We start from the raw sequence: 21726 nt of genomic DNA, 5'->3' as shown, positions 1-21726 counted from the left end.
TTTTCCTGGTGGGGTTATTACATCTTACAAGATTATTTCTGCAATATTATTTTCTCCATTCTGTGTGAGAGTATTATTTTCTTAATTTCTGTATGAGAGGAAATAGTACTGTAGGTTTTAAAAGAGATGCAGTTGAACTTTCTGTGTATTTCACGTTCAGCCTGATGTTTTCTTTAATGATATTAAGTGTAAGTAATAGCTAAAATGTAATTTTATTTAATTGTAGGGATTTTGATTTTTTTCTCCCTATTTTGGGGGGTTGGGGTTTGGTTTTCTAGGCAAGTATATTTCCAACTCTATGAACTGAATTAAAAAGAAAAAAAAATTGAATCTGTTTGGATAGTCATTGTGGCCTCACTGGTAGGAGAAGCTGGGGACAGCAGCTCTATTCCCACCACTTGTAGACAGCAGTGGGAAAAGAGGCTCCCAAAACCTAAGATTGTCCACTACATTTCAGGTGAAAAGGAATAAATGACTTAATGCTTTCCCTAAAAGGAGAGCTTTGGTTAAAAAAAAAAAAAAAAAAAAAAAGGATGTACTTTGAGAACCTTGTAACAGCTAAAATGAAAATTACCAGCACGAGGGTTTGTCTTGTTGTATGATTTCTAGCAGCTTTATAACAAGCCTCTTAGAAACTGTACATGAAAAAGACCCAGAGTCTACAAGTTAATTAAATTTTGCTTTAGATTCTAACTTAACAGAGAAATAAGCTGCTAGATTTTTTCCTAATTAAAAATAATTTTCACATTTTACTTATGCAAACCACATTATCATATGTAAGCAGCTGAGACACGTTAACTCAAAATATTAAAATTTGAAGTATTGAAATGTTTTAACTTAATAAGACTAAATCCCAATCCAGTCATAGATTTATATTAATGATTAAGAAATTCCAGGCATTTAATATTATTAGGAGTTGGATGCAGCAAAAAGCTTTGGTATTTTAAGAATGTTTAGAAGACAAGTGACTATGGTATTCTTCCGTACATATTTTAACATGACATCATGTTTTTTCTGCCTAATATTACAATTTTCTGCATAAGAGAAAATAATTTGTGATGCTTTATATATATGAATATATATTTGTGTTTATATATGCGTATATTTATATATATACATATATATATTTATATAAATGTATATTTGTGAGCATTTAAATGTATATGATGCTAGTTTTATCATTCCGATTCAACTTATTAACACTTGAGCTGTTACGTAGCTATGGCCATAAAAAGTCTAACTAGCATTTTTTTTTTTCTGCTGGGATTTGTTCCACTTAATTATTTTGTACTTCAGTGCAGAGAAAAAGAAAGGTGTCTCTGTAAAGCAGACATTGCAAATAGATTATGGGGCTGTAATGTAAAACCTCTTTATAGCCAGATTTCATTCAGTACTAATCAAAAAGAGATTGTGTGAAAAGTGTGGTTTTAATGCCCTATATCCAGTGGACTTAATTTCATTCTAATTTTGGTGCAAGTGGTAAGTTGTTGGCTTTTTTCCCATTGGAAAAAAAGAGGTGCAAATGAACAGAGAGAAATCAGCTGCCAGTAAAACTGGTATTTCGAAGAAGAGAAAAACCCAGCTTATTAGATCTGTATGAGTAGATTTGTTTAGTAGATGATCATGAGAATTCAGAGCTCTCCATTAGCCAGCTTCCACTAATCATCACTATTTTTAAAAACTCTGAGCAGAAGTTCAGCAGAAAGTAGATTTGGTGCCTTTACTGGGTATATTTTTCACTGACTCAGGCTGGGGAAGTAATCGGAGGAAGAACACAAAACCTGCAAGAAACTTTGGTTCACAGTGAATGCCTCAAAGTTCTTTCCCTTAGAAGCGTGGCCTCAGCACATCTTTGCATATCCCACCCCTCAGCAGAGCAATCCCACTCAGTTCCCATCCTGAAGAGCTCTGTGGTTGTGGTTTGAGCCTTGCTGCCTGCAGGGAGCTGAGCACCAGGACAGCGTGCTCACCACCTGCATTGCTGAGCAGATGGGCTCCTCTGTTCCCTACCAGTTGGCACAAAGGGTTCTTGCAGCTCTGGCTAAGGCAGCATTCACTCTCAAGCTTGGAAATTCCTGCAATAACCCCCAGTGCCAGAGGAGGAAAGCAGGACCCACAATCTGTAATACCTGAGATGGGTGAATGTGGCAACCAACCCTTATCTCGCTAAAATGAGCACTGAAATAAACTGCTTGATGGATGAGTTGCAGCTGGAGATACAGGGAGCTGTAGATGGTGAACTGTGGGGCTTTCCAGTTCATCTCCACACATGGTAGGTAATTACTTCATTCCCCGTCTTTGCTCAGATAGCCACTGAGGGAATCGATAGTGAGCCTGGCCCCCAGGTGAAGTGTGTTCACCTTTAAAACATATTTTAAGTGTAGCAGCTGCAAAGTGCTTTAGTGCACAATAACATTTTCCCTGGGTGTCAAAATCAAGTGACTGAAAAGCAGGATAGGCATTGCCAAGGACAAAGGTAACGTTGTATTACTTACATTTATGGCATGTTGCCATTATTTCATTTGCAGCATTAAGGGGAGTAGAGATATAGCTCTGCATATTTAAATGCAGAACACGTTAAAATGCAGGCTAAAGAGAGCTACTCTGTGCTTATTAAATATAACTGGGTTTTTGAAACATATTTATTGAGAAATGTGTGGGAACATTATTCAAAAGTACCCATTTGTATGCCATGGGTAATTAACAATAATTATCTTCCTAGCGGTCAGCTGAAATATAGCTGACATAAAAAAGAAATTTCACACATATTTAAATTAAAAATTAATTAAAACACATTTTGAAAGTGACCCAATTTGACATACAGTTGTATCTGTCAACAAATACCAAGGTTTGCCCAAGTTATCTAGCCTTAAGGAGATATTACCTGTTCAATAATGCTTGGTTTAATAATAACTAAAGATCCCGTACTAGGAAAACATGGTTCTGCTGACCACAAAAAGCTGCTTGGAGACCTTCATGATATAACCTAATTTTGTTCTATTTGAGAAAGGGCCTCAGCAGTTTAAAAAAAAAACAAACAGTCATAGAACATACCTTACTGCATGACTCAGGAATCTTTGTGAGAGCTTAATTCTCATGGTTTCACATAAATGCTGGCTCCTCTTTTGCCTGGACAACAGTGTTTGATATCAACAATTGAGAGATGCAGTTTTGTTCCCCTGATAGGTCTTGCTGCTCCATGTTTCCAGTGTCCAAGTAAATTGCTCAATTTGGGTGACCTCAGGATTTTTTGTCACTTCATCCTCTAAGAGCTGGGGATCTGTCAGGTGGCTGAGATCTCCATTCATGTGTCTGATCCAAGTGTGATGGTTTCTCCAGAATCCATGAACACAGGGAAATAGGAATTGGCTTAGAGACTGCCTTGGCCTTTGCCCAGGGACATGGATAGAGTGGCTGCTGTGACTCTGATGGGATACCAGTTAATTGCTCAAAGTCTACTGAATATGAATTGGATTTATCAGAATCTGTCTCCTAGTGAGTGAAATTTTAAGTAGAATGCATTTTCTTTTATATTTTAGCACATTCTAAGTCAGGGTAGTTCAGTAATGATGTGTAGAAATGCTCAATTCTAAAAGATCTAAAACCAAAACTGATTTAGTGAACTATCCATTTTCCCAGCTCTGATTAAGGGAACACATCCAATTACATAAGTATATTATTAATGTTCATCTGTAGTGTAGTAGAATTAAAATTGCAATGTCTCCCAATCACAGTCTAAACCACACAGTAATCAAGCATGAATTTAGCAAGTTCATTTTTCCATTATGCTGTTTTCAACACAAAGTTACCATATTAGCATATGGTACCATAACATTGCAGTTCAAGCTGGAAGAAAGAAATTCTTTCCTCTGAGGGTGGTGAAACACTGGCACAGAGAGGCTGTGGGTGCCCCATCCCTGGAAAAATTCCAAGGGGTGGGCTTTGAAAAACCTGATCTTGCTGAAGGTTGCCCTGCTCATTGCACAGGGGTGGGACTATGGAAGTCACCTTTGAGGTGCCATGATTCCTGTTTGGGACTGTGGCACCCTTGTTTTTTAAAATTTTCTAAGCCTTCTGATGTTGACATTCTCATAGTGAACTTTCTCACACACTTTCTGTAAATAACTCATTGTTTTGCATTCCTTTATGGAGGAAGAGAAATTTGATGGACTGTTGGTTTGACCAGTGTCATTGGAGAGGTGGCACTGTCACCCTCCAATCCACTGTCACTTTTGGAAATCTATAAATGTTAGAGTCAGAAATTAAACTTCCCTTTTTTTCTTCACCTTGAGAACAGCGGTGTGAGCTTGTGTTCTTTTGTGTCCTATACCAGCAGGACTGCCCTGATCTTTAATCAGTTTTAAAAAGTGAGGTAACAGAATGAGATTGAAAACCCCTAAACAGTAATATTTCCTGAAATGAAGAGTAGAAACAGCCTATTTAAAAGGCTTGCTATTTTAAACTTTCAATGCTTCAAATTCTCTTTTCCTCTTGACTCTTGCCCCAATGAGCTGTATCAAAACAGGACTAACCTTATGCCACTGTACTGACTTCAAATCTACAGCACAGTGTCCAGGAGCCTAACCCTGCCAAATTCAAGTTATTTATTTTAAGTATGTGCTGCTGTATTTAAACATCAAATTAGAGAGGAGAAAGAAAAGCGAGTTTGCTTGGTTGATTGTTTTTTTTCTCTGTCTCTGTCTGTCAAAGAAAATTTCTTTATAAAATGATGCACTGAAAATATCAAAAATGCTTAAAGGTTTATCTTTGGAAAAAACAAATAGTGTCCTTTGCACTGTGCTAAGGTTTAAAAGCAATTATTTCTCATTGTATAACTCCATTTTTTCCCTTTTTGTTCTTAACTCGATCAACCTTCTTCTTTTCACTTCAGTCATCTAGTTTAAAATAGGCAAAACTGTGCAAATAATCCATCCTCTGTCTGTCAGTCATGGCTTTATGATATGCATTGCATCGGTAATTTTAACTACTGTAAAATTTTTGGGTTTAGTAAGATTAACTACACTTCAAAATACTTTCAATGCTAATAATACAGACTGTCTTTACATAAGCAATCTACTCATTTGTGAGGGTTTTATTTTTTACAATTTTGTCATAATCTAGGTCTGTTTTTCTCTGACTCACTGATCTGCACTTGCATTATGCCACCACTGAGGAGTATTTTCCTTAGCAGCAACCATGCACAAAGGAGAGGTATGCTCACAATTCAGAAGATATGAGGCAAGGAACATTACCCTCAAATAGAATCTTTGGCTAAAATCCAGTATACAGCTAAGCCTGAAATGCTTTATTTAAAAGAAAAAAGAACAACAACAACAAAAAAGGAAAAAAAAAATCCACAACAAAAAAACCTGAAACAAACAAAAAAAAAACCCCCACAAAAACTCCCCCAAAATTATACATTTAAAGAATGACACTGTTTATTTAATAGAATAAATTCACTCTACGAGAAAAAAAAAAAAAAAAAAGAAAATCTCTGGTTTTACTTCTACATTGTGCTACTAGACCATGACTGTTCCCTTGGAGTTCATTCTCTATGTCACTTGCTAATGTTGTTTTAAAAATACCCAAATACAGGCAGGTGCTAAACCATTAAATGCTAAATGAAGACATGCCAGATTGCATAACTAATAGCAATATAAATTGAAAATAATAAGTTATGGAATGTAATTTTATATTTTAAGCCTTTGCAGAAGCAGGCTTTGACTTACTAAACACTAATGAGTACTTATGGACTCATATATTTTTCAGTATTTTTACAACCATGGATTTGCATCATGAACTACGTAGAAGATCTTATGTGTATTTTATTGGAAAAGAGTAGATGTTAAAACTTCTCTATATAAAAAGTTTGTTTGTTTTAATTTTTATCTTTTCTTGTCATTAAACCCACAGCAATGTCCCATATTTTCATAGAATAAGGTGAAAATATTCAAGCAACACATTAACTGTCTGGAGTTTTTCAGACTGTTTTCTGAAACTAACTTTTTAAGATATTAATGTTGTTGTTTGAGTTGGTTTGTTTGCTTTCAAAGGAGGCAGGCAGGACTGTCCTGCTGCTCCTGAGATGTAATGACATTTTTTCCTCAAGCCATTTTTGCTGTGGTAGTTTTATTGGTAGTTTTACATCTTCCAAGAAGGTCCCAAAACTTTTCATTAGGTTCTGTCATTTCTTCAGAAATATTTGTCTGCTTGAAATTACTTTTATACAACTGATGCAAATTAAAGAGAATAATTTTTTAACAAGTCTCTATGAAATTAATGTAACACTGAGAATCTTGTGGCTCGTCTTCTCAGCAGGTCTGAAAAATGCTTCTCTGACTTCAAGGAATAGGATCCCATATAATTTATATCAGTAAAAATAGGCAGATTTAAGACACTCAAAAAAACCTGTGATCCTGAAATAGAGATCAAATAGGTGTATGATGTATAACTAATAACTGGAGCTATATAAATTCCCAGTGTAAGGCTGGGGATTGTTTTAGCTTTCTTAGTGAACTGATGAGGGTTTTTGTTTTTAAAGATACTGTTAGCACTTCCAAGAGTTTCTGAAGAAACAAGTGAGCATAGGTAATGTTTGCGTTTTGACCTCCTGTGTCAGAGGTTATCAATAAAGGCTAATGCCTAAATTCAGCCACGATTAATGAATAAAAAATTATAAAGGGGGTAGTAGGATCAGTCACAACAAAGACCATAGTTAAGGTATTCTCTTCAACTCATAGATCTGAATTCCTGAAGAAGAATTTATAAATTCAGGCAATATAGCATATCAATTTCTCTTTAATTTATTTTGATATGGAATTTTGCATGTCTTCTCAAAGTTTCCTAGCATTATCTGGAAAGTGGTAAGTTTTCAAGCTCTATTTAACAATGAAATGATGATTTTTATTAATCATTCCAGAAAACAAGAACCCCAATCCTCAAGTGCAGGAATTACTTGAGGAATGACAATGATTAAATTCTTTGCTCCTAATTTTGTGTTGTTCATTGCAGGATTACTATTTATTTGAGCTGCATAAAGAAAATTTTATAAAAGTTGCATTTGTAGATACTCATAAATGTTCGTTTGAACACTGATGTGTGGGCTTTTTTATAGGAATACCAAAACCTTAATTCACCCATTTCTTCAGTCCTGATGGATGCACACAAAACCTGACTGATCAGACTGAAATACTGGCACTGTAGGAAAACACAATTTATCCACTTTAGTGGATACTGGGTAGTTTTGCTGCTGTATATCCCTTTGTCCCATACTCTAATATAAATGGAATAATCTTTCCTCCTTGAATGTGAAAACTGTAAAACTTGTCACCTAAGTAGTCTGATAATATGATTTCCTGAAGAATTCATTGTAGAATAGCTGCAGAAATAGATATATATACACACACATATACATATGGATACACATGTACATATATATATACACACATGTATATACATATATACATAAATGCATACATATATATTATATATATATATATATACACACACACATTTATATGTATGCTCTAACTACAAGGAAGGAACCTGTTTTTCAGGAAGGTAAACCAGAGGTTCTCCTGTGATGTCGTGTCTGTACACAAATGTTGGTTTAGGTTTGATAAAGCCTGTCCAGGGAATGAAGTTAGGTTGTTCAGTGCCTTTAAATGCCCTTTAGAAGTTAATACCTGTGCAGAATACAAGCCTGTAGAAGTTGTTGTTATTTATAATTTGAGCCTTTTTCACTGCTTCTTGCTCTAACCTCTGTCTCTCCCGCCCCCAAAAAATAAAAGATGATGTTTTTTGCTACCTTGAAGAGATTTGACAGGAGATTAAATATCTACAGGATAATTGAATTCTCATACACTTGAAATAAATAAGATAACAATTAGGTAAGAAAGTGATTTTTAAATATTCACTTTGGATTCTCTTTGGTTGATTTTTTTTAAACATGGTTGTCTGCAAATTGCTGCCAAAATGCTGCATGGGAGAAGTTTATAGACATGTAAAGGTAACAGAAAGCCTTAGGATAATTCAGATAAGTAGTCAAAGAGCTAGGAGACAGGCCTGTAGGAATCAGGAACTCAGGTGCTCACAAAGCTATTTATTATCCACTTTTCATTGTTTAAGCCCAGGAATAGGCTTCTCAAGCAGATGCTCACTTGCTTCAGGGTTCCGTCGGGTCTGTGACAATGTCAAGCACATTTTAATGTTGTGCTGGGTTAAGTGTTCTGCTCACGCAGCCCTCCTGCTGAGCTGCCCTTGTTCAGACGTGCTTCTAAAATTGTGCTGTGTTTTTAGCTGTGAGGAAAACCCACAGGTCTCAGGGGAGGCAACTGTGGGTTTTGTAACATTTTGTTTCCTGGCTGTATGGACAGGCTTCATTCCGGCAATAATTCCAATTTGGATTTTAAAAATAATTACTGAATTTCACTTTTTTTTTTTTTTTTTTTTTAAATTAACATTCTGTATGTATGTGTTGACTTGTATGTATTAAAAATTAAGATTAATTTTTTTTAATAGAGAAGGATATTTAGAGATTCCATTTGAGCTGCTCCAGGATGAAAACAAGTTAGTAGCTCCGACTTTTTGCCTTTTCACTCTTCTTGCAAAGGCATCTGCAAGAATCTTAATGATAATATCACCAATATCTATATCTGGCCTGTTCTTTCACGGGTGATAATTACAGAAGTAATGGAAAAGAAATAGTAGAAACAGATGAACAGGCATCAACTTGGATGGCACTGCTGGCAAAGCAGCAAGGCAATTTTCAGTATATGAAGAGAAAAGTGCATCTACTTAATGAGGGCCAGAACTATACAGAGCCAATTAAGTGAAGATGAGCACAAAAGGAGAAGGTAATGGTGAATTTACTGAGATTCCCTGCATGTTTTGGGGCTTGCTCCTTTTTTTTTTTTTTTTTTTTTTTTTTTTTTCCTGAGTACATCCTCCATTGCCCTTGGCAAGTCTGAGCATGAATTTGCTGTGTAATGAATAAGGTTTCTGAGTGCCCATGGTGTGCTGGAGGCTGTGTAGTCATCCCAGTAAATGTGGGATCTGTTTGCAGGCATGTAAAGCAAAACACTGGGCATGGGAGACTCTAACCTGCTTTTAGTGTTCCTCAGGCTTTTGTGTGCATTTCCTGCCAAATGACTCAGATTTCTGTTCCAGCAGCCTGCACAAGCAGGGACAGCCAACATATTCTGTGCAGAATAACTTGGAGGATTTCAGCTCCTGCTTTGTGACCTACTTATACTTGAAATGCTACTTGGAGATGAATGTTCTTTCCCCACATATACCTATGCTGTGAAGAGATACTCTTAAATTTAACTTTGCTAAACGTTATGCAAATTCAGTGCATTTTAACTTTCGCAGTCTGGAATAGAAGTGCTACGCTTTACTTTAAACACACATTTTGCATAACAATATTGAGTTCCATATATTATCTTAAAATGCAAAATGTATAAATCTACATGGCTGCAAGAGCATAAGCAGAACATATTACTCTGTGAAAATGGAAGTCCCAGCAGCGTGCAGCATCTGTATATTAATCAAGCCCACTGATAGCTTTGTTTCAGGAAAAAGAAGTTAACTTTAACTTTTTTTTTTTTTTGTTTTAATTTATGAAGAAAGAGGATATATTAAGCAATAATGCACTCCAAGTGAGAGCATTTAACACATGAAGAGGTTCACATTTTTATCCTACTAGGCTGAAAGCAAAGCCGTAAAGTTTTCAAATTTATAATGCTGCGGCAGAGATAAACTCCAGGAAATCATAATTTAGCTGTTTCTCTGTCAGTCAAAAAAAAGCAGTTACAGTTCAGTAATCAGACCCTAGTTATTAATTTTTCCCTCTTAAAAATGAAAACCTCAAAGTTTTCTTCACTGAGCAGACAAATTTCCATCAGTGCAGAGAAAGACTAAGAGGATGGAGAGAAATACTGACTGTGCACCATCTCCTTCTCATGGCTCTGTTCAGAGTGGAACTGGGAAGTGGCAGAGCCAGAGGAGGCTCCTAAATTGTGCTGAGAAAAGCAGAAAAACAATTTTTTATTTAAAGGAGGAACTATTCTTTACCTCACCTTCATTCCACTCCCTCCAAAGGCACCAGGATTTGCCAAAGAATCAGGATTTGCCAAAGAATGCAATGGCTGCTGTCATAAATGTGGGAGTGAAGACTTGGGGTTGTTCAGCCTGTAAAAACTTGCCTTCCTGTGCCTAAAGGGATCCTACAAAAATGTTGGAGAGGAATTTTCACAAGGGCATATAGTGATATAACATGCTGAATGACTTTAAACAAGAAGAGGATAGATTTAGATCAGATGTTATGAGGAAATTCCTTATTGTGGTGTTGGGGAGAGACTGGCACAGGTTGCCCAGAAAGGTTGTGGATGCTCCATCCCTGGAAGTGCTCTAGGCCAGGATGGATGAGGCTTTGAGCAATCAGATTTAACTAAAGATGTTCTTATCCATGGCAGGGTGCCTGGAACTAAGTGATTTTTAGTCTAACCCAAACTATTTGATGAATATCATTAATGATTAATATTTTGACATGTTCATTGTTCAAGAGTTTTCAAAAATATTTAAGCTTTTTGTTACAGAAATGGTTCTCAGTAGTGTTTTCTGCGCCTGCTGAAATCCACGGGACTTGCTTTAGCACCGTTCCACTAAATGTGGACAATTCACCTCTGTGCTTAACTGCAGGTTTGGGTTCCTAAACACTTCTGAGAATATAATCTTGAATTACTTGTCTGCAATAGCAGAAGAGCTTATGACAGACTGCCATCATTTACCTGCACTCACAAACATAATCTGTTCCCTACCCACCAGAACATCCTTTAAAATGTACTGAATAAATCACCTCTGCCTAAATAATTACATGTTCAGATTGTAAACCATTAAGGTTCAATGATTTATTAGAAACCTTTACAATATGATGCTCTGGTTTGGTAAACATTCCCAGGCATATCAAGAAGCCATACTCCTGGCAGAGAAATGATATTTCTGTGGTTTTATCTATTTTCACCAGGTTCTGCAAAGTGTATGTGAATAATAATGTCCTATTCCTCACAAAATATTTAGGCATGTTGTTTTCCCTAATTGAAAGAAGCATAAAAAGACAAAATTCATTCTGCTGTTACTTTGATAATAGAAGTGGAAAAAGGTGAAGTGATTGCACTCTGCTCTCTTAGGTAGAGTCACATGGTGCCATAAATAGTTAAATATTTCTATAACCAAATGGCAAAAATCTTGTGTTAAAAGCTTGTGGATTTTCCAGTTCACTGTACAGATTCTTCTCACAGAAAAATCATTTAGTCCCTACTGGCTTTTTAAAGCTGACATAAATGTTTTGATTATATTTAAACTTAATTTATGCCTTTCATGTGGAATACTATCTTATAAGAAGGAAAAGGGAAAAATGAAAACATGACTTTTTTAATGCTATATTAGTTAACTTTGCTTTTCAGACTCTCTAGTACATTGGTAATATGACATAATTTCATGTTAGTGTGTTTTTGCACCTATTGACTGATTCTGGGGAAAATTTTTGGCATGTATTTGTAGGAAATGAGCTCTTTTTATTTGTTGGTTGCAATGTGCATACAACTTTGGTTTTTGATATGCTCTCTTAATTGTTCTTTATGTGATGAAGCACTTTTTGCTATACATCAGACTGAGCGGCCTGGTTATTTCTTTCATGTGATAATAAGAATGTCATAAACTTTACAAAAGGGGAAAGGAGAGCTCCTGTCTTCTCTGTTATCACTCAGAAAAGTAATTTCTAGCCAGATTGATTGAAAGGACTGTTTGATGACACCTTTTTGGGTGTTCCTCCTACATTGCACCTGTTCTGGGTATCACTGCATATATCAGTACCCAGACCAGCACTTTGGCTAACCCCATTTTCATTTTTATGGCTGATACTCCAAACTAATGTGGACCAATAATCTTGGACTGGTAAACACTGACCTAAATGACTGAGAAATCAAATTTATGCTCCCCTGCTTCCTGAGGATGACACATTAAGTTAGAAACTGAACTAAACCTAAACCTCTTTAACTTTACTATCTAGACCAAGTTAGTAAAATTTATAGATTTATAGTTCCAGTGAATTTCATGTAACTTGTTCAGGACTTTATGCATGTTACAAGGTCTGCCTACCACCTACTGCTTTCTGGTATCCAATGCTTTTTAAAAACATTTCCTAAAAGCTCAATTAAAGATTTCCCCAAAGGCTTACCAAAAGTTAGCATTTGAAGAGGTGATCTTAGATGCAATTTTCACATGTGGTTTTTAATTTTTAAGTTCCTGAGCCCCTGTGCTTATGGAGATGGGCAAGCAATCTAAAAACCTGCAAACAGTGGAGCAGCACAACAGAAATGTTTGAGGGATTTATTTCTGTTTTGTTATTGCTGGATATGAAGAAAGAAGGGAGAATACAGGACAAGATATAGAATAATTTTTCCTGCTCTTCAGACAGAGCTATGTGTTTAACAGGTATTAGTGTGGGCAACTTAATAAAGAGCCGGAACTTTTCCCCTGGACTGTCTGGCAGAGGAATGTGTTTTTATCTTGGGTTGTCAAGGTAACACCAGCAGCTTCTGCAGGCCCCCTGAGTGCTTTATTTCCCATTCTTTAATATTTGCTGGGTATGGTGAGCAGAGTTGCACACCCCTCAAAACGTTTCCCAGGGCCAGCAGGTCATTGCTGCAATCTACCCATGAGACCCCTCCACTTTCTTGAGGTGATCTTGTAGCTGTTGGTGGAAACATCATTTTTTATTTCTTGTTTTCCTGAGGAGGACAAGTTTCAAAAGCCCTGTCTTCAATAATTTTTTAAAAATTGCACTGGGGGAAGAGAGAATTTTTGTGGCTTTAAATCTCTCACTTTCTACCATAAGCAGAATTGTGCTGGACACAGAACACAGAATTAGGGTCATGTTTTGAAATCCTTCTTTGCAATGCAAGGGGCTCTGCATGGACCAAAGCTTTGCTGATAGAACCGTAGAAATAATTTCACAATTAATTTGTTTATAGTGCGCTAATTCCCTCTCTTGCTCTGCATGTTAAACAATATGTGTCCATAAATTAGCTGCAAAAACACACTGGCAAAATTATTATCTCCCTGGCCCAGTCTCTTTGCATTTTTCATCAGAAGGGCTGCGGTCCCCACATTGGATTTCACAGTGTGGTGACTGTAGCTGCAGGAGCACTGCAGGGCTCCATTTGTGAGAAGCCTCATGAATTGAATCCCATGGTTCTGCCTGCAGGGGGTGGCTAGCAATGAACCAGCCCCTGTATATTAAAATATACTGAAGAACATTTTCAAGGGCAGCCGCCAAATGGTTTTCTTTTTTAACAATTAGCAGCTAACTTCTCCCGCTCCCTTCAAAGGCCTCTTATTTAACTGCATCACTTCACTTTGATTATTCCAAAATACTCAACACTATCAGTGTGCTCCCATCCCAGCTGTCTTTCCTCCAGAATCTTTTAGAGTGTTTCTTTCCATCCGTATCCATTCTCTATACCTGCTAACATACAGAGACTGGAATGCAAACCATCACATTTTGGGAGTGGGATCGACAGGAGTAGCTAATATTCCTCCATAAATACCAACAGAAATACACAAAATGTGTCTTCACAGGCATTTTAGCTCAGAAATGTGCTGTGGCAGTGAGTGCCTCAAAGGTAATTTCCCCTGCTGTGGTCTTAGTTGCTGGCTGGGGTTAAACCACAACAGGCATACGGGCTGGATTTCTGTTGGGTGAAAATAGACTGGAATGTCTCTAATCCTCTCTGAACTCTTACAGTCGCTCAACAGGGCAAAATTAGAGCTAATATGAGGTGGAAAAAACATATATATATATAGATATATATACACAACTCCTCAGAAGCAGCAATAGTTTTTTTCTCAATAAATCTGTGTAAGATGGACTGAGCCAACACTAAGCCTCATTGAAATCAATGGCACTTGTATAATTTCCCCAAATGCTGGGAGAAATTGCTTAATCATTTCCTGAAATGGCCAATAATTTTAATCTCTGAGAAGACAAAGAGTAACTTCAAACTTTGATTGAATAGGTCTGTTTTTCACTAGAAATTTCTAATAAAGTCAGTGTAATTTCTCACTGTATGAAAATCACCCCAAAATCAGTGTCTCTTGGGATATTAAAATATTTCTGGATTGAATAAACAAAAAGCAATGACAACAACAAACCCTCGTGCTAATTTGATGCATTTAGCTGTAATTTTAGGGAGAAAACAAGACTCAAAAGCCAGTTCTGTAAGGGTCTATAATTTCATTCAAGTGGAATTACAGATGGGATTATATGTCTTCTATTAAATAATTTTTTGTGTTATTGTCTTTCATAGTAAAATTCTGACTAAGAGAAACCCTGGATGAAGAGTAATGTGCTCCAAATTGCAAGGAAAGTGCATTACTCAGCTGACAGCTGACCTGTCATTTATAATTAATGTCAGAACAGCAGTAAACCAAAATGACTACTTTTCCAACTGATCTAACTTGTCTTCTGCCTTGTCCTTTTTAAACCTCTTTCAAAACACTGTATCTATTGGCATATCCTTCTAAAATCCCTTTCAGTGATGTGTTTTGATCTCTTTAGCCAGTTGATTCCATTTTCTCACAATGTACTTTTGTTAACTTAAATAATGTTCTCTTAATTAAGAAATAATTAAACTGGAATTTCACTGAAAATACTCGATCTTACCTTATTTTCTGTTTTGCCTAGGAAGACAATCTGTTGTAGCAGCTGTGTGAACAATAAAACACACCTTGTATTAAGGGGCTAATCTGTTTTAACCATAATAAAAGTTATCTTAGTACTGCAGATACCCAGAAGGATCTTTACACTCTCTTCCTTATCTCTCTTAAATCTCTCAGAGAAATGAGAAATCTCTTATTATATTCTCCTGGATTTAATTTACATACTGTCAGCACTCTTGACTGGTCTCAGAATTGACACATGCAAGAGAATTGAAAGAAGAAGAATAAGTTGCACTATTAAAGTAAGTGAGAAGGGAAGGAAATGAATATTTGTGAAGAACATGCACAGAGAATATAGTAAAATAGAAATGTGGAAGGATGATGCATGCATTTCTTCTTTTAATGTAAATACATAATTGTCTACCATGTCTGAAATCCTATTAGCTATTTGGGAGGAAAATTCTCTCAAAGACTCTCTATTATATTATGTTTATTCAAAATTAATATCAGTGAAAATAGTTTAGCATAGATTCTGAGTGCCCATGGCTATCTCATATGTGCATATATAATACATTAAATACATGTATATACACATTTTTATGTATATTATATTATGTAAATGTCTAAGAGTCTTTCGTACACTGAGTCAAATTTTATTAGTAACAACCACAGACATTTACACTTTCATTAGGTTCCTGCTAGTATCTCTTCAACTTCATCATTCCCTGACAAGCACAAGGGGAAATGATGTGCCACTTTTCATTTTCAAAATATGATGCATTTAATAATGGAAGCAATGTTTTAAAATTCTACAATTTGAATAGAAACTTAGTAAAGTAGAACATTTTAAATAAGAGTGAGGTGCTAGGATCCATCTTGTGACAGAGCTGTCCACTCAGAAGTTGGGGTGAGGAAAATCAAAGATCTGAGAATTAAGGATTGTTTTAGACAAAAATAAGCAGGACATAGGTATCTATATGCATATAAATTCTTGTCATATTTCCTCTGTGTACTCTTGAAAAGAGGTGAGTGTTCAGAAATAATTTATCTTTTTTTTGGAAAAAAAAAATTGCAAGTTTTGAATTATACATTTGAACTATCTCTGGCAATTGCTACTCCTGCTGGTAATTATTGAAGACTGAAAACTGTTGTTATGTGCATATGTGACAGACTCCCCAGAGACAGCATGGCAAATATTAAACCTGCTGCATGTGCTTGATCTGAACCATAAAAGCAAGTGTATAATCAAATAAAACAGGCCTATAAAGTGCACTCACACTTCAAAGCCTGCTATCAAAGCCTCTTTGTTGGATTCGATGTTTATTGGGCTTCAATGACTTTTAGGGAAAATGTGCTAATTTTACTCAAGGCTTGATATGTCCCTTTCAGGACCCAGGAGGACTTTTCTGTCATGGATGTGGTGGACAGGGAGATATTTCAAGGCTACAAATGCATATCCATGTTTCTGTGGTTCATGTAGTGTGGGAGTTTACATAGCATTAACCAAGTGATATTGTTTGACTGATCTCTCTTTTTCAGTTTCATAATTTACAGCTTTGTTGTTTGTACTGGTTTTGGTGGGATGGAGTTATTTGTCTCCACAGTGGCTAGCACAGGGCTGTGTTTTGGGTGTGTGCTCAAAGCAGGATAACTCAGGAATGTTTTAGTTCTTGCTGAGCAGCGCTTGCACAATGCCAAGGCTTTTCCTGCTTCCCACACTGCCCCACCAGTGAATGGTCTGGGGGGTCACCAGAAATTTGGATGGGAAACTGCCTGGACAGCTGATCCCCACTGAGGATATTCCAGACCATATTGACCACTGATTGTGGCCAGCAATTTATTTGGGATTTTTGTCACTTGTTTTCCATGTGTTGGTTAACATTGATGGTTTATATTGTCTCTTTTTTTTCTCTTTTTTTTTTCTTTTTTTTTTTTTTTTTTTTTTTTTTGTAGTTATTAAGCTGTCTATGATGGTTCTCTCTTCCATCTCACTCAGTGGGGAGTTAAACCATGATTCTGTTGTATGCATATGAGTGTGCTCGTAGGTGGTTTCTGTGGAATAGCTGAGGTTCTATAAATCCACATCTCCTCTTCCTTGAGATACTCACACACAATAAACAGTTCCTTGTGATGCCAAGGATGCTGAAAAGTAAATTCCATTGACATGATTCAAATATGTCACAAAGAGATTTTAATATATTCTTCACTTATTCTACCACATTTCCCTTTAGGGTTTACAGCAGCCGGTCTCCACGTGTCCCTTTTCCTGTGGAGACTTATCCCTGCACAGGAACCCAAAGAATTTAATGTTTGGAATTACCTGCATTGTAAAATTTGGCAAATATTTAGTCCTATGAGCCACAAAAAACAGGAGTAAAAAGAAAAAAAAAAAGTTATGGAAAAAGGCTGATTAAGGGCTGGGTGTGCTGCCAGATTTTTGGATGGCATGGGGAATATTTAGCAGCATTGGGATTCTTGACACATAGCAAGGGGAATCTTTATGTAGCATGTAATGTCTGTAAAACAGGCTGTGAAAAATTTGACATTGAAAAAGTCAGATGAAAAGAATAAACACAGAATCTAAAGTAATCTTGAATCTAGGCTGTATTTTTCCATCAGTATCTTGCATTGGTTTTGACAGTAATTTGCTCTTGTAAAATATCAATGGAATAAAATACTGATGTATTTGTTATAGGTATGGTGTTAGTAAGAGCACCATTCACATTTTCAATGCATGAATACTGTTTCAAATTGGCATATTTTTATTGAATTTTGACTGGTTTTGTTAGCAGTTCTGTGAAGCACTTATGCAACCAATATTAAATGTATATAATTTCACTTCCTTTATCTTCTGGTATAAACTTTTGGAAATGGAAAAGAATATTTTTGATTCTGCAGATCTTATTTTGGCATCATCATTTCAGCCTCCCAAAACCAGGTTTTAAGTGCTGCTGCCTAAACATCTTATTATAGGAATTTCTCAGCCTACTTTGTGTAGTTCTGAATGATTTCCTACATTATTATGGAGAGAAAATTATCTCTTAAGGAAAATAGGTTAAAGGGTAAAAAAAAGCAGCACATTCCTCCAAAAGTAGAGCAAATGGTGGTGCTTTCCTAATCTCCTTTCTTCTGTTTATCCTCAACTACTGTTTCACTTTAATTCTTAATCCTTAAATGCTAAAGTAAAATTAAAAAAAAAAAAAAAAAAGGCATTGATTTAATTGGAATGAGAGTAGCTCTTTTTTGTGAGGTAGTAGTTCTGGGTCAAAATTAAGATTATTTGCTACATGTGTGTGTTTATTTTTTAAATCCAATGAGGTCTGCTTGTATTAGGTACTGTTTCATTCTTACCTTCAATACTTCCTGTAGTATTGCTACATTTAAGTGAATGAAAATGGGTGTGAAGAGTAGATTATAATGTCATCTGTATTAAAGCAAACAAACTCAGTGTGAAAAATGCATGGTTACAGAAAGAATTATTTTTCTCCTCCAGTTTAACAAAAATAATTAAACTGCATTATTCATCCCACTTAATAATTTTGCTTAATGCTACAAAATGTATTTAATTTTGAACTAAAGGATAAATGGTCAATGACTCACATATATTAATTCAGGAACATCTGCCTGCTTATAGATAAGAAGCAGGGAAGGAAGGCAACTGTGAAGCTCTTTCTTGAAAAACAATGTTTTCCTATATTGGGAAAAAAAGAAATATGCAGCAGCAGCAGTTGATTAGTGGATTGCCATTATTTCTCAGATGCCATTATCTGGAGAAATGCTCAGGTGCTTCAAATCCTTGCTGCGTCAATTCTCAGTCTTGAAGTACTTTGGAATTGTTGATTTTTTGGATTGCTGACAGTCTAAACTGAAGAAGTGTATGAAATTCTCTCTTGGTGAAATTAAAATGACCTCCATATTGTGTTTGACTTTTGTTTTGATCTCTCTTGTGTTTTGGGATGGGATTTATTTTTTTATTTTTTTAGGACTGTAAAAGCCAATTTATTTATTCTGAGTTCTTCTGAGGTAAGGAAGAAAAAAAAAAAAAAAACAAACCCAAAAAAAGCAAAGGAAACAAAGACAAATGTGTGCAATCCCAGAAAGGAATGTCGTATATTGTGAGCTTAAGGAAAAAAATAAAAAGTTGTTGTTCAGCTCAGATTTTTTTTTATTTAAACATAAACTACAGCCCATTTCTTGCCTCTTTTAAGGGTTTGTTAAACACTGGTGTGGTGGGAGGGAATGTAATTATTGTACACTGAGGCTAAGTCGGTTTCACCCAAAGTGATTTACTTTGCACAAATGTAATGCATGATGAATGTATGGTGAATGTATAATCCTTTCCCTTGCAGTACTTGTTATCAGACATAGCCAAGGCCAAAATTTTATTTTCACACACAATGTATTTTATTCTAATTACAGTAAATTAATTTGACCAGAAAAAGAGAGATAACAGTGCTGGGAGAATGTGAATGATAGTCTGCAAACATGCAGAGAGACAAAATGGAATTAGTTTAGAATTTTTGTAACGATTGTCCTTTTTAATAGCTGGGTGGAGTGGTGACTGAGACTGGATTTTCAATTACTCTTCAGGTCATTAATGTTGATTACATTCCTCTTCTAACCATAACTCTTTATTTAATGAAAATGTATGCTACCCACTAAGCAGGCATGTAGTTAGGGAACAATACAGCAGGATTTGATTGCCCTATTAACAATAATCATTGTGAGACTTTGGGAGTAATAATTTAATGACTTCTTGCACTCTTGTTCTACTTTTTGGTAGTGTTCATTCAGCATGTACTACAGTGATATCTCTAATGAAATTTAAACTTGCCAGAAGGCATTATTAGCTAGAGATAGGCAGGTACTGAAATATCAGACCTAAAAGGGCTCCAGCAACTATCATTAAAATACCTGTGGACCAGGTAACTTAATTTGAATAAAACAAGGTGGCATCTCAGAAAGAGATAATTAAATAATTTGCAATGACTGACAGTGTTCATGTGGAGGAGATTGGGAGCTGGAGAGGAGAAAGAAATGTTATTTGTTTGTTTGTTTGTTTGTCTTTCTCCTCCTCACAATTCAGAATTGTTGCGAGCCTTGTGGACAAAATGCAAGAGCTGGAGCTGACCCAACCGGAGAAAATGGTGGGACTGCTAAAAGGTTCCCTTTTATGGGGCTCAGTCTTGCTTACAAGCAGGTCAGCTGTCAGACTCTCACTTGATGGATGCAGCTCCTGCTCCCAAAAAAAATTTCACTCTTCTGCATTCTGAATTGACCAGTGGAAATTGTTTTGCTGACACAAAAAATAAACTGTCAAGGAAGACATTTAACTCAGTCCTCTGTGAAGAATTATAGTTAGGGAAAGTAGCTGCTGCTGTTCCTTGTGCCTTCAACACTTTTTTGAGCCAGAATAGAGAACTCTGTGTTTCAATTGCCTGGTTGCATGTTTGCACACATTTTCTCCTCACTCAGCTAATTCTCTGAGCTTTGTTATACACACTCAAGCTAAAGAATACACTTAGTAATGTACTGGGAAGGGGTTTACTACTGAATTATGTCAACCACAGAAATGCAGTGTGCTCTGAGCATCCACCACGGGCACTCATTGTCTGAACTGTGGTGTCTAAGGTCAGCTGCATGCTTGACCATGAAACCCAAGGTAATTCTTTTCCAAAACACACTTCAGTCAGATGTTGCTTGATGTTATAAATATTTGATTTATATATATACGAGTCCAACGACTGAGAATCTGTCAGCGAGTGGGTGAGAGTTCCTGCTCCATTCCCGGAGTGAAGGTAAACTGTACAGTGCTTTGCTGAAATTAATCTCTCTAACACCAGGCTGAGGCTCTCAGGGGCCTCTCACAAGACCAATAACCACACTCTGGCTTGGAGGCAATAGCTGAGGGATGGAGAGGCAGCTTCCCAGAACTTCACTGGCATAACTGCTGATCAGTAAAGCTGGTGCAGCTCAGCTGAGATCAAAGTGTAAGTCATTTGCAGCACTAGCTGAAGGCAAGCATTCCCACTTAGAGCTGAAGGATGGTTTAACAAGCTGCTCTTTTTTATATTCCACTAGTTGCTAACTATCTCAGAGCCTGAAGATTGTGCTGTGTTTGTTGTCAGTCCATCAACTGCTCATGTTGCAGAAAGGAGGAAATGTAGCCTTGTCATCTAAAGTAAATTAATTTTCATCTCATGCATAATCATGTTTTCATTATACTTGAAGCACACATTTAAAATTTTTCTATTTTTCTATAAATAAATATATAAAGAGAATAGAAGAGAAACATAAGGATATAACATTATGAGGGTATATAATATATCATTCTTACACTTCAAAGACCCTTCTGCATCATCTCTTTAAACTGCTGTGGTTTGGAATAATGCAAGAGTTAGAACAGAGGGAAGACTGTAAAAAGTTAAAAGATAGTCATTATGTCCTAGAAAGTGGTAAATATATATATATATTCTTGTTATCTTTACAATATATGCCAACTGTCTAAGTAAAATTCCCTACACATATAGAGAGTCCCCAATTTAATTCTGTATTTAATGTAATTATAGAAGCAAAAGTAGATGTTTTTCTGATTAAGATTATATCCAGCTCTGCACTGAGGCTTGCTCTAAAAATTCTTCAGCAGACAGAAGTGGCCAAAACTCTTATCCCTGATCTCTGGTGCTGTGCAGCAATCACAGGCCAAACCCTTCCAGTAAACATCAGGCAAACTGAATACATGCTGTACCATTATCCCAGGAAAGAATATTTCTGGCTTTGAATTGTTTAAATGTTTCTGGACCCCGGTAATGTTCATTTCAGTAACTGGCACTTCATCTCCTCATTATTCTTGAGATCTTTTAAGAGAGGAATACGACTGATTTCAGTAGTTGTTAGTTAACTGATTGCTGTTTGGGAAAGTAATAGAAAAAAAAGGTTTATTTTTTGTTGTCTTTTCATGTTGTATCACAGAAAATTTGAGGAGAAAACCAGCTACTAAGCAGA

Source organism: Melospiza melodia, chromosome 2 (assembly GCF_035770615.1).
Source record: "Melospiza melodia melodia isolate bMelMel2 chromosome 2, bMelMel2.pri, whole genome shotgun sequence".
NCBI classification, from domain to species: domain Eukaryota; kingdom Metazoa; phylum Chordata; class Aves; order Passeriformes; family Passerellidae; genus Melospiza; species Melospiza melodia.
Note: the sequence above shows the minus strand (reverse complement) of the source record.